A 15604-nucleotide genomic window follows, 5' to 3' on the forward strand; every position below is an offset into this window, starting at 1 on the left:
TCTTTTATTCCCCTTATTCTCTCTTTTTTTATTCATTCTATTCAATTTTATGGTTTTATTGTATGTTTAGTTTTTATCTTCATTTAATGATATTTTATTGCCAGCTCCTTTTAGTTTTTAGTATATTCATATGTCTTTGGTGGTGTTTTTTAGGAATTACATTTTTCCCCCTCTTATGGTTTTTCTGTGAGTTCTTAGTCCATGTTGTACCAGGTTTACCACCACCGCAATATTATTTTGAGTTTTATGCCTATTATCATTTATATTGCTTAATTAGCTGTTTTTAACTACATTTTTCTTATCATTTTTAACTTCATTTGTCCCCTTAATATATTAGTTATCAGGTCTGCTATGCCGCTGACAATTTCTATGTCCCGTGGTGGTCCATTTTCCGTCCGCTGCGACTGTTTGTTTGTGTGTATTCCAAGAGTTTCTATTGCTTGCTAGAGGTAATGAGGCTATGTTTCTCTGGAGTCTTTCCCTCTGTACTCCGATAAAATGGCCGCTGCACTCCGCCACTGAGTGATTTCAGGTGTGGGCTCTCTATAAATGAGGTCTTCTTGTCACCACCCTCCGAGCTCTGAGGAAGTCACGTGACCTGTGACATAACACGTAGGACGGAAGCGTGGTGACGTCACATGCGGCCATTTCTGGAGCATGCTTGTGAGTGTTTGTCAGCACCATTGGAGACGACCTCTTGCTCTTTGATTGCTATCGAGGACCAATTTCTTGGAATCATCATTTGAGGTTCTCTGTGCCTTGTGACTCCTTGTGGGTCACATTGTGAAGGTGAGCGCGCACGCTCGCCGGTGGAGGATATTTTTGTATATATTTTTGCAGCACTGGATGTTTCACGATGTGCACTGAAGATTTACTGTGTTTTGGGACTATTATATAGATATATATATATATATATATATTTTGGGACCGAGTCACCTTTAGTACACCACACCCATCATCACTGATATATTCACTTTTGTCACAAAATGTCACATTATAGCTATTTGTGCCGCTGTTATTGTCATTTGTCATTTTTTTGCAGCCATTCACGTTTTTTGGATATGTTATGTTTACACTTGGATGAGGGACATATCTGTATTCAACATATTTTCTATTTATGTTTGTATTGTTCATTCTCTAAGTAGCGCAGCACCCTTCACTCCTTGATTTGACCTACTGACACTGCACTTGCTGGGGGAGAAGGGGGGGGGGGTAAGCGTAGGGGCTAAACGCAGGTGCTGGCAGGTGCCGGGGCTGATCCCGCCAACGCTGCATATTGGGGATGCTATACTAATGTGAACGCTGGTATAGTGCTGATCTGATCAGATATTGATCCGTTCAGACACTATTCTAGCAATGGAGGTTTATGGTGTATGAGCGTGTTCCTGGCAATCAAGGGGTTAAATGTGATGACTGGTGTACTGATGGGCAGTCTGACGCTGTGGGAGGGGCGTGAACACCACAGGAGCGTGAATCATATATATCATATATATATAATACCAATAACACTGTTCAACAGGTAAAAAGTTTTGGGCATAAAATTAGCTAATCTTACATAATTTTGGGGTGCTGAAAACGAAAATGACCCTAAAAAATGTTGATTGGCTCTAGTTTCCATGATATATTCACCCATCTAATGACGTAAGCCATTCAAAATTATGATGCAACTTCAGCTGCATATTGCGCAATTGATACTGGTGACCAATAGAAAATGTCATGTATACTGAGATGGTGCAATATTAGCCTTTAATTGCATCACTTCACTGCATAAAAGCTGCAGTATCTGTAGCTGATTGGAGTTCGTCTTTACATTTCGTTTGATGCTTATATAGGCTACTCAGTAATGCCTCGAACTTGTGTGAATAAAGCAGATAATTTCTGCTATATCTGCGGTGAAATAACTTTTATCTCACAAAAAAGGAGGATAACAGGAATTAATCATTCCTACAAAAAGCCTACAACTTGTATTTTGGCTGCAAGATAGGAGACCAGGACAAGAGCTGGGCACCACATATATGCTGCAATTCTTGTGGGACGGCACTGGAGCAATGGTTGAATGGAAAAAAGGCATCTATGCCTTTCGCTGTGCCAATGATTTGGAGAGAGCCAACAGATCATGTTAGTAATTGTTACTTTTGTATGGTGCCTCCAATTGTAAAAGGGCTAAATAAGAAGAAAAAGTTATCTGTGCACTATCCAAATATTCCATCGGCAATACGTCCAGTTCCTCATGGAGAGGGGCTACCAATTCCTAAAGCACCAGAATCCTTCGTGGTTGAGTCAAGTGAGGAAGAACCTGAAGCGTGTCGTCACGTGCAGTTGTAAGAGATAGCCCTTTCCTCGAATACAAGAGAAAAGCCAAGAGAAGCAAAACCGACACAAACTGAAGACAAAACTAGTGAGAATCCTAAGTATTAAAATGATTCAACTTAGCTTATGGCTATAATTTTTCTTGGTAATCCTATGCAATATATTATGCCATTTAGGCTTTGTTATGTAGTCATATCACTTGCTTTATATTTGTGGAAAGACATCTATCTATATAATTATTGTGCATTATGTAGTCATTACGCCTATAGTAGAAAACTTTCCGTTTACAGAAAAACTAGAGCCAATTGACAAATTTCATTGTTATATTTGAACTCAGAATGTGAAATTCATTAAGAAATGGATCCTTTTGTTTCCAAAACTGGCAAAAAATAAAAATTTGTTGAACAGTGTAATATATAATATGCTGCATTTTTGGGGACACTATTCTAATGTGAACACTGGTATAGTGCTGATCTGATCAAAGATATTGATCTGTTCAGACACTATACTTAGTAATGGAGGTTTATTGTGTGTGAACGTCTTCCTGGCAATCAAGGGGTAAAATGTGATGACTGGTGTACTGATGGGCAGTCTGACGCTCTCTGGGAGGGGCATAAAAACCACAGGAGCGAGAATCATATATATATATATATATATGTGATTTTGCTCACCCGCACCACCCTGTAGCAGTATTTCTGCTATAGGGCAGTCAGGAAGCAGTTAAAGAAGTGGTTTATGTTGCGGCGCTGAGTTACTTTAACTGACAATTGCGCGGTCATGCAACGCTGCACCCAAAATACATTTACATCCTTTTTCCCCACAAATTGAGCTTTCTGTGGTATTTGATCACCTCTGCGGTTTTTATTTTTTTTGCGCTATAAACAAAAAAAAAGACCGAGAATTTTGAGAAAAAAAACAATATTTTGGACTTTTTGCTATTAAACATGTCCAGTAAAAAAAGTTTAAAAATCAAATTTCATCATAAATTTCACCCATAATGTATTCTGCTCCGTGTCTTTGCTAAAAAAAAATCCCAATACGTGTAAATTAATTGGTTTATGTGAAAGTTATAACGTTTACAAATGGCGGTATAGATACTGGATTTTTTTTTTTACTAGTAATGGCGGTGATCAGCGACTTACAGCGGGACTGCAGCGGGCATTCTGACAGTTGAGGGAACTGACTTGGTGTCACTGACATCCCCAGTGACACCAATACAGTGATCAGTGCTAATAAAAAGCACTGACACTGTACTGTCACTGGGCAGGAAGAGGTTAACATGAGGGGCGATCAAAGGGTTAACTGTGTGATGGGAGTGTTTTACTAGGGGGTGTTGTGTTGGTGCTTCACTGTAATCACACTGCTGTGGATGGCTGTGCTGTGCAGTGTGCCTGAATTGACAGAGAGGAGGACTGTTGGTAACAAAGCAGCCCTCCTCCCTGTCGGTGATTGCTGTTAATCACAGGGCGCCGGCAGGTAATCACCAGTCGTCCGCGAATGACGGTGAAGGTAGGGCGAGCTTGTGGCTCTCGCGCGCCCCCTAGCCGGAATTGCAAAATGCCACTTATATATGTGATTTTGTGCACCCGTGCCGCCATGTAGCAGTATATTTGCTATACGGCGGTGGGTAAGTTTGTTTGAGCCGCCTCATCAGTAATTTAGCATCGGCCGTCTCGCAGCTTTTCTCATACTTCACATATATTTCTAAATGATAGAAAGAGGAACTTGCTGGAAGTGTGAAGTCGTTATCACAATGTTACTGAAATGACAACTAATAAATCTCTCTCTTAATTAACTGCTTCCGCACCACCCTATAGAAGACATACTGCTACGGGCGGCACGGGTGCGCAAAGTCACGTATATACAGTATATGTGATTTTGCAGTTACAGGCAGGGGGCGCGCAAGAGCCACACACATGCCCTACCTGTACCGCCATTTGCGGTTTCGGCTGCCAATCACCAGGCCGGTGATCCCCCGCCAGAACCCGGCGATCTCTGAGGATTTCTGACGGGAGGAGAGACCTGCATGTAAACAATACAGATCTCTCCCCTGCCAGCTGCCGCACACTGCTTTGTATGGCTCTGCATAGCACAGCAATATAAAGCAATATGCGGACAGTGAAACGCACACATCCCCTATAGTGAAACGGCACACAGTTAACCCTTTGATCGCCGCAGATGTTAACCTCTTCCTGCCCAGTGCCATTAGTATAGTGTCAGTGCTTTTTATTAGCACTGATTACTGTATTGGTGTCACTGGGGATGTCAGTGACACCAAGGCAATTCCTTCCCCAGTGTCAGAATGCCCGCCGCAGTCCCACTATAAGTCGCTGATCGCTGCCATTACTAGTAAAAAAAAAAAAAAATCCCAGTATCTATACCGCCATTTGTAGACGCTATAACTTTCACGCATTTACAATTAATTTACACATATCTGGATTTTTTTAGCAAAGATATGGAGCAGAATTCATTTTGGCTGAAATGTTTGATTTTTTAATTTTTTTTACTGGTCATTTTTAATAGCAAAAAGTCAAAAACACTGTTTTTTTTTTTAAATTGTTGGTCCTTTTTTTTTTATAGCTCAAAAAATAAAAAACTCAGAGGTGATCAAATACCACCGAAAGAAAGCTCTATTTGTGGGGAAAAGAGGACATAAATTTATTTTGGGTGCAGTGTTGCATGACCGCGCAATAGTCAGTTAAAGTAACGCAGTGCCGTATCGTGAAAAATGGCCTGGCCAGGAAGAGGGGGAAATCCTCTGGAGGGCGAGGGGTTAACTAAGAAGCCGAGTTCATGGCGGACTTCACCAACCTGCAATTGTAGGAAATGTTTAATGTAGAGTTTGTACTTGTGTTGTGTCCGGGCCGTCCGTTCATTCCCAATGAGATCCCAACACAGCTCAGCGCACGATGGACCCGCACTCTCTGACCAAGCAGTGTGCTACAATGTACACATGCATGTAGCACCCGCCAGTGAACACTGAAGTGTATTGTGGGTAAAATCATTGTGGGTGACTCATGGTAGTTGTGTGAGTCATGTGATTGAGGTCGGGTTACTGCAGGTCAGCTGGATGACTTAACAGGTTGTGGTGCTATCGATTCCTCCTGACTCTAGAGGACTATAGAACCTTCCAGAAGTCGGTAAGCAGGAAGGGGTGGAGACCTAATCTGCATGTTTATGGGAATCCTGACAACCCCAGGTTTGGATATTCTGGTAGAGCGATGGACCGGCCCATAAATATGGGAGAGTCAGTCTGGCAGGTGAGTTGGGTGGAAGATGGAGGGCTGAGGAGACTGTCGGTGGCCTGGCAGGGGTACCCAAGATCTGGAGGGAGCCAGACTCCAGGCTGGGATTGGGCTGACTCAGGAGGAAACATTCTGCAGTGCAGCATGAATGGGATCAAGGCCTGGAGCAGCAGGGAGCAGAGAGAACAGTGTGAGTACAGCAGCGCTCTCTGGGATCTACAAGGGGAGAGACTGCCACACGTAGCAAGCTTTCTAAGGACACCACTTGGATCAATTCTTTACCCTTGTTCTGAGAGATCTTCTGAGAAGCCAGGAGGGCTGGGTGGTGTCTGCAGGACATGGAGCTGGGAGTAGCTCTACAGGGGTAGAGAAGACAGTATGAGTACAGCAGCGTTCTCTGGGATCTACAAGGGGACTGCCACACGTAGCAAGCTTTCTAAGGAGGTCTGATGGTGTCTGCAGGATGTGGAGTTGAGAGCAGTTGTACAGGGGGAGAAGAAACATTGCTGCATGTAGTCAAGAGAAGTTGAGCTGATTTTTGAGGGGCTTCTAGTTCCTCCGCGTAAGGGGCTGTTGCTACTGATCTGCCACAATTGACTACTTTTAGGAAAAAGTCCAGGATCTGTCTTTGTACATAGGAAGGAAGTGTCAAGCCAACTGGGCATTCCATAATTCCTATTTCCCTTAATAAAACATCAAAACCAAGCTACGGGCTGTTCACTGTCTCTTGGATGAAAGTCTGTGTGTGAGAAATTCCTGTCACCTGGCTGTGTAGAGAGAAGCTGAGGGGTACCCAATACACAGCGGCCCTCACGAGGGTAGCACTACCTTGTGTTGTGTTCAGGCCGTCCATTCATCCCCAATGAGATCCAAACGCAGCTCAGTGCACAATGGATCTGTGCTGTCTCTGACCATGCAGTGTGCTACAATGTACAGAGTACTCGTGTCAGGGGGCACTATAGCACAGGTACTGTATATGTGCTCTGGAGTGCCATTTAGAATGAATAGCAGTGCGTCCTAATCCAGATATACAGTATATATAGTGCTGTGAAAAAGCAATTGCCTCTTTCCTGTTTTTTTTTTTTTTTTTTTAATGTTTGCCACACTTAAATGATTCGGATCATTAAACAAAATTTAATAACCCATGTACATACAAAATGCAGTTTATAAAATGATGATTTCATTTATTAAGGGAAAAAAGCTGTCCAAACCTGCCTGGCCCTGTGTGAAAAAGTAATCCCCCCGCTAAATCATGAATGAACTGCAATTAACCTGCATTTTTGGGAATTTCACATGCCACACCCAGGCCTGATTACTGCCAGACCTGTTGAATCAAGAATTCGATTAAATAGAAGCTGTCTGACAGAGTGAAGCATGCTGAACGATCTCAAAAATCAAAAGAAATTCAAGAATAGATGACAAACAAAGTAATTGACAGGTATCAGTCTGGAAAGGGTTACAAACCCATTTCTAGGGTTTTGGGACTCCAGCGAACCACAGTGAGAGCCATTATCCATAAATGGAGAAAACTTGGAACAGTAGTGAACCTTCCCAGGAGTGGCTGGCCTACCAAAATGACTCCAACAGCATGTCGACGACTCATCCAGGAGGTCATAAAAGATCCCAAAACAACATCTGAAGAGCTGCAGGCCTCACTTGCTTCAGGTAAGGTCGGTGTTCATGATTCAACAATAAGAAAGAGACCGGGCAAAAATGGCCTCCATGGGAGAGTTCCAAGGCTAAAGCCTCTGCTGACCAAAAAGAACACAAAGGCTCATCTCACATTGGCCAAAAAGCATCTTGATTATCCTCTAGACTTTTGGGCAAATATTCTGTTGACTGATGAGGCAAAAGTTGAACTGTTTGGAAGGTCTGCGCCCCGTTATAGCTGGAGTGAAACTAACACAGCATTTCATAAAAAGAACATCATCCCAACAGTGAGACATGGTGGTGGTAGCGTCTGGGTTCAGGACCTGTACGCCTTGCCATAAGTGATGGAACCATGAATTCTGCACTCTACCAGAAAATCCTGAAGGAAAATGCCCAGCCATCAGTTCCTGGCCTCAAGCTCAAGCACACTTGCATTATGCAGTAGGACAACGATCCAAATCACATCAGCAAGTCCACCTCTGAATAGCTAAACACAAAAAAAACCCCCCACAAAATAAAGGTTTTGAAATGACCTAGTCACAGTCTGGACTAAAATCCGGTTTAGATGCTGCGGCATGACCTTAAACAGGCCATTCATGCTGGAAAACCCTCCAATGTGGCTGAATTAAGTGCAATTCTGCTAAGAAGAGTCGGCCAGAATTCCTCCACAACGATGTGAAAGACTCATTGCCAGTTATCGCATACGCTTGATTGCAGGTGTGGTCACCAAGGGTGGCACAACCAGTTATTGGCTTTAGGGGGCAATTACTTCCTCACACAGGGCCAGGCAGGTTTGGACAGCTTTGTTTCCCTTAATAAATGAAATCATCATTTAAAACTGAATTTTGTATTTCCTCGGATTATCTTTGTGTCATATTAACATTTATTTGACGATCTGAATCATTTAAGTGTGAAAAATATGCAAAATAATAAAAAAAAAATCAGGAAATCAGGAAGGGGGCATGTCACAGAGTTGGTCTCCCCCCCCCCCCCATCCTCCAGTCTGCTGCCTGCCACTAACCACCCCCCAGCAACCCCCTCACTTCTCTATTGCTGGCAATCTGGCCCCCTGCCGAGGGAACATCCTACTCCCCTGGCCAAGCGCCAGAAATTTGGCCCCTCTGCTGTGGAAATCCACATGCAGGCTCACTCCTGTCACCCTCCTCCCTGTCCCCATGTGCACGGCACAATCCTGTCCTCCCATGCTCCATGCCCGACAGGGACAAAGGTCGCATTCCCTGGGTGGGTCTGGAGATGGGGGGGGGCGGGGCCCATTGCCATGGTAACCTAAGTCTTAGGTTACCACAGCAACAGGAACATGCCCAGCTCTGTACTTAAGGCAGAGTGGGGCCTCGGTCCCGAGTAGATCTGACTGCTGTACCTGCTGTGTGAGTGAGGTCTGAGCCTCCTCATTGATCCAATCCTATCCTCTCCTCTTACTGGCTCCACTGCCTGCCAGTCTGCTTCTGGATCGCTCCCCTGTGTGGGGTTAACTCTCCGCTGTCTGGAGCTTCTCTATGCGGATTAACCTTCTGCTGCCTGGATCTCTCGCCTGGTGGACTTAACCCTTTGCTGCCCATGAGCCTGGTGGACTTAACCCTTTGCTACCTATGAGCCAGGTGGACTTAACCCTTTGCTGCCTGGATCTCTCCCCTGTGCAAACATAACCCTTCGCTGCCTGGAGCTGCCTGTGTGGATAGACCCTGTGTTGCCTATGTGGACTGTAACCCTCTGTGTCCAGCTCCCTGCATCCCGTAAGTGGACTAACCCCGTGCTGCTCAAAAGACTGAGCCCAATTCTCCCCATGAACCCCAATTCCCACGGATCCTCCATCCCTCTGTCCTGGACTATCAGTCCCCTGTTGTCCCGTATTGCCTTCCAGACAACTTTACTGTGTTGCTGTGTCCGGTGTTGATCTGTGGAGTATTGGATCTATTGTCTGTACCCCAAAAACCTCCCCAATAAACGCCCGCACATCGGGTTCCATGTGGTCTGTCTCCTTGTGCTCTCTCTCTGCACTCCTAGTATGTTACAGGGGGATATGATCTTCACGTATAATACATAAGGGGGGGATATGATCTCCACATATAATTCATAAGGGGGGGATATGATCTCCAAGTATAATACATAAGGGGGATATGATCTCCATGTATAATACATAAGGGGGGATATGATCCCCATGTATAATACATAAGGGGGGATATGATCCCCATGTATAATACATAAGGGGGGATATGATCTCTATGTATAATACATAAGGGGGTATGATCTCCATGTATAATACATAAGGGGGGGGTATGATCTCCATGTATAATACATAAGGGGGTATGATCTCCATGTATAATACATAAGGGGGTATGATCTCCATGTATAATACATAAGGGGGGATATGATCTCTATGTATAATACATAAGGGGGGGGTATGATCTCCATGTATAATACATAAGGGGGGACATGTTCTCCATGTATAATACATAAGGGGGGATATGATCTCCATGTATAATACATAAGGGGGGATATGATCTCCATGTATAATACATAAGGGGGATATGATCTCCATGTATAATACATAAGGGGGGATATGATCCCCATGTATAATACATAAGGGGGGATATGATCCCCATGTATAATACATAAGGGGGGAGTATGATCTCCATGTATAATACATAAGGGGGGGGGTATGATCTCCATGTATAATACATAAGGGGGGATATGATCTCCATGTATAATACATAAGGGGGGGGGGGGTATGATCTCCATGTATAATACATAAGGGGGGATATGATCTCCATGTATAATACATAAGGGGGGACATGTTCTCCATGTATAATACATAAGGGGGGATATGATCTCCATGTATAATACATAAGGGGGGATATGATCTCCATGTATAATACATAAGGGGGGATATGATCCCCATGTATAATACATAAGGGGGGATATGATCCCCATGTATAATACATAAGGGGGGAGTATGATCTCCATGTATAATACATAAGGGGGGGGTATGATCTCCATGTATAATACATAAGGGGGGATATGATCTCCATGTATAATACATAAGGGGGGGGGGGTATGATCTCCATGTATAATACATAAGGGGGGATATGATCTCCATGTATAATACATAAGGGGGGATATGATCTCCATGTATAATACATAAGGGGGGATATGATCTCCATGTATAATACATAAGGGAAGATATGATCTCCATGTATAATACATAAGGGGGGATATGATCTCCATGTATAATACATAAGGGGGGATATGATCTCCATGTATAATACATAAGGGGGGATATGATCTCCATGTATAATACATAAGGGGGGATATGATCTCCATGTATAATACATAAGGGGGATATGATCTCCATGTATAATACATAAGGGGGATATGATCACCATGTATAATACATAAGGGGGGGATATGATCTCCATGTATAATACATAAGGGGGGGGATATGATCTCCATGTATAATACATAAGTGGGGATATGATCTCCATGTATAATACATAAGTGGGGATATGATCTCCATGTATAATACATAAGGGGGGGATATGATCTCCATGTATAATACATAAGGGGGGGATATGATCTCCATGTATAATACATAAGGGGGGGGATATGATCTCCATGTATAATACATAAGGGGGGGGATATGATCTCCATGTATAATACATAAGGGGGGATATGATCTCCATGTATAATACATAAGGGGGGATATGATCACCATGTATAATACATAAGGGGGATATGATCTCCATGTATAATACATAAGGGGGGATATGATCTCCATGTATAATACATAAGGGGGGATATGATCTCCATGTATAATACATAGGGGGGGATATGATCTCCATGTTTAATACATAAGGGGGGATATGATCTCCATGTATAATACATAAGGGGGGGATATGATCTCCATGTATAATACATAAGGGGGGGGGGGATATGATCTCCATGTATAATACATAAGAGAGATATGATCACCATGTATAATACATAAGGGGGGATATGATCTCCATGTATAATACATAAGGGGGGATATGATCTCCATGTATAATACATAAGGGGGGGATATGATCTCCATGTATAATACATAAGAGAGATATGGTCACCATGTATAATACATAAGGGGGGATATGATCTCCATGTATAATACATAAGGGGGATATGATCTCCATGTATAATACATAAGGGGGATATGATCTCCATGTATAATACATAAGGGGGATATGATCACCATGTATAATACATAAGGGGGTGTCAAGGATCACCCTGCCACGTGTCCCCCACACTCCACGCCTACAGCGACTAGCTAACCGAGAAACGCATGTGCGGCCGCGACAGGGAGGTAAAGAGGTAATAAAGGGGATTTAACTTTAATATCTAAAACCGTATACAAGATCAGCCGCGACACACTTTCACAGCCTGCACTACCTTTGGCCACCACTAGATGGAGACTCCACTCCAATCCTGCTGGTCCACCACACACTGGCAGATAGGAATCTTACATACAGCCTGGTGCTCCGATTAGAGTTGAGGACCAGCTTAGTAATCACACACCCTTCTAGAGTCCCTCCAGCTATCCTAGCTTGAACCCCGGTGTTAATCACCCTTCCACTGTCCACACACCCTCTGCACCAGACACACCACAAAAGGTAGCCTGCCACCACCCAACAGTTTATCTGCAGAATGGTCTGTTGAGACACCACACACACACAGATCTCCGTCTGGCCGATCATTTACCTTTTACAATCTGCACGCAATCTGCCCTCACACAGAGAAATTGCATGCAGATTGGCAATGAGCTTAACCAAGCGTTTAAAGGCACTAAAATACAATACCGTCTAATCTGACCCAATCTTATCTCTCCGATCTAATCTCTCTGAAGATATGAGCCCGAGCTTAAATACACAGAAGTTCACTAATTAATTTTAAGATTTAACTTCCCAAAGTGGGCGGTGCTTAAAATATGTACAAAATATAAAAAGTTACAGAAATACAAAAAATACAAGAAGACACACAAATTACTATTCACTATAAAATAAAAAGGGAATAAAAAGACAGAATAAAAAAACTTTACCCTGCGGCTGGAGCAAGCCAGAGAATCAGCAATCCGCTAGTCAATTGAACCAGCTCCGTACGAATCACGAATGTCCAAATGTCCGTGTACTCAATTTATTGGGATTTGGACATGGGTGGGACATTAGACTTTGGCCAATTGACCCTGGGGGAGGTGGTCCTGACCTGCCCACAAGAGGTACTGTGTGTGGACATGCCCAAGTTCAATTGGGCCGAGACTGGCCTGAACACCAATTCGGGGATTGGATTTCCGACACCAGCGTGTCAGCCCGATCGCGACAGTACCAAACCCTGTTCAACTTTCTCAATCCAGTGCCATCTAACCATTCCATGCATTTCCCTGGCTTCCTCCCCAAGCCACAAATAGGATTCTTATATGCAAATGCAGCACACAGCCTGCCCTGCACAAAGGAAGTATGTTCATCTCTCTCCAACTAATCTTTCCGATTTTATAAGAGATTAAACATACTCCTTTTATGAATGCATCAACCTAGCTGTCCTGTCTGCTGTAACAAGTTCCCAAACAGGTTTTCCCAGAAGGTGATAATCTCATTAACACCAAGGTGTCACCTCCAGGAGGAGGGGCTTTAGACTAATTAACGCTAATTGATGCTAAAGGATGATTGAGCAATTGTGTATAAATACACATCTGTATCCCAGATCAATTGATGACCACTGTCAGTACCTTCTATTCATTCCCTAGTGCCCAGGGGCTCAATATACATCCTTAATGAGAGGGACTGGAATGAGTGTCTGTTCCTGAACACACCTTTGCAATGAAAGGGCCTGATCTAATCTAATCTACTCAACCTATTATGGCTATGATTCCATATTTCCACTGATCAAATCTTTATTCACTCAAATCTTACATGTCCGTTACAATGAGGCTGCACTGATGGGCACTGATAGGCTGCACTGATGAACACTGATAGGTGACACTGATGAGGAGGCACTGGTAGGTGGCACTGATGGGCACTGATGAGGAGGCACTGGTAGGTGGCACTGATGGGCATTGACAGGCATCACTGATGGGCACTGAAAGCAGCACTGATACATGGCACTGATATATGGCACTGATAGGCAGCACTGACTGGCACTGATTGGCAGCACTGATTGGCAGCACTGATAGTTGGCACTGAAAGGCAGCTCAGAAGGGCACTGGCACGAGGCACTGATGAGCACTGACAGGTGGCACTGCTGGGGCTACGCTGATCATCAGGGCACACTGATCATCAGTGCCCTGATGATCGGTGTACATGTCCTCTCCGAGGAATGCCGATTACTGGCTCTCCTCTCCTCTGTCAGCGTGACAGCTCGAGAGGAGAGAAGTGCCGATAACCGGTATTTCCCTGTTTACATGTGATCAGCTGTGATTGGACACAGCTGATCACATGACCGAGCCGACATCTTCGGCTCTTTCCATGATCGGTGACTCGCTGTGTCTGAGGGACACAGAGCACCGCCGATCGCCGCACTGTGCGCTCCCTGAGCCGAGCATGCGCAGTGAGAATGGGAGGACGTCATATGACATCCTCCCAGAACAAGAGAACCACCTTGCGCCCGTCATATTACTATATGGCGGGCGGGAGGTGGTTAAACATCTGACCAGGGGTGGACTGACCATTCGAGCACTCGGGCACTGCCCGAGGGCCCAGGGTCAGTAGGGGGTCCCATGAGATGCCCCTGGTACCTTTCATTGGCTTTTGCATAGGCTTTTTTGGGTGTGGGCTAGGACACAGGGGCCCCATGATCCCTTATTGCCTGGGGGCCCCATGAGTTGTCAGTATGCCCCTGCATCTGACAAGTCCAATGTATGGCCAGCGGCCATATTTTAGCAACGATGTTACCGCTATCCCAGCCATTTTACCTAAAAGGGACGGGGATTCCCTGTGATGTCAACGGTTCCTAGGGACGCTGCGGGTTCAGGCGTACGCGGCTTCCTTGGGAACCAGTGACAGCGGGAAGTTGTCATAGATAGAAGAAATGTAAATACCGCTTCTATATTTAATGCTCGGTTCCCACCAAACAGGCCGTTGTTCAGGCGTGTGTCAGCTGGTCCCGTGACAGAGGTGTTTCTCCTCTTATACGGCAAAGCAAAACCCAAAAACAACAAATTATTTCTCCGTCCCGAGAACATTTCCTGGAAGTCATAAGTCTTTCATTTTTATTATTAACTAGAAGAACTGGGAAGAACTAAGATATGACTGGGAGGGTTTATAGAGGCGATAAAACTGCCGGCATTTATTTTCTCTTTCTGTTTCTTCTGAACACAGCAAACAGCCTCTGCTTAATCCACAGCAGGTGACCACAAGAGGTCCATTTTCCCATGAATGTACACAGCCTGGGGGTGTCTTTCTGCGCACAGCTTTAGGTGAGTGAACATTTTTTTCTTTTATTTCACTTTTTTCATTTTTTGGATTGTAGTTAAATATTAGATTCTTTTTATCTGGTTGAGATGATTGCTGCGTCCCCCGGCACAACGTCCCAAACCCAAAGTAGACCTTTTGGATCAGCAGCCCAAACAATTGCCCCACCCTCCCTTCTCTCCCCCCTCCCTGAGACCTGTCCACGTCTCCCTCCATTCTCTCCCCACTCCCTAAGACCTGTCCCCATCTTCCTCCCTTCTCCCCCCTTCCCTAAGACCTGTCCCCGTCTTCCTCCCTTCTCTCCCCCTCCCTGAGACCTGCCCCCGACTTCCTCCCTTCTCTCCCCCTCCTGAGAACTCTGTCCACGTCTCCCTCCCTTCTTTCCCCCTCCCTAAGAACTGTCCACGTCTCCCTCCCTTCTCTCCCCCCTCCCTTAGACCTGTCCCCGTCTTCCTCCCTTCTCCCCCCTTCCCTAAGACCTGTCCCCGTCTCCCTCCCTTCTTTCCCCCTCCCTGAGAACTGTCCACGTCTCCCTCCCTTCCCTCCCCCTCCCTGAGAACTGTCCACGTCTTCCTCCCTTCTCTCCCCCTACCTGAGACCTGTCCCCATCTTCCATCCTTTCTCTCCCCCTCCCTGAGAACTGTCCACGTCTTCCTCCCTTCTCTCCCCCTCCCTGACACCTGTCCACATCTTCCATCCTTTCTCTCCCCCTCCCTGAGACCTGTCCCCATCTTCCTTCCTTCTCTCCAATTCCCTGAGACCTGTCCCCGTCTTCCTCCCTTCTCTCCTCCTCCCTGAGCCCTGTCCCCATCTTCCTTCCTTCTCTCCAATTCCCTGAGACCTGTCCCCGTCTTCCTCCCTTCTCTCCTCCTCCCTGAGCCCTGTCCCCATCTTCCTCCCTTCTCTCCTCCTCCCTGAGACCTGTCCCTGTCTTCCTCCCTTCTCTCC

Source organism: Staurois parvus, unplaced genomic scaffold (genome assembly GCF_062004578.1).
Source record: "Staurois parvus isolate SC_StPar_1 unplaced genomic scaffold, SC_StPar_1.0 ptg001227l, whole genome shotgun sequence".
NCBI lineage: Eukaryota > Metazoa > Chordata > Amphibia > Anura > Ranidae > Staurois > Staurois parvus.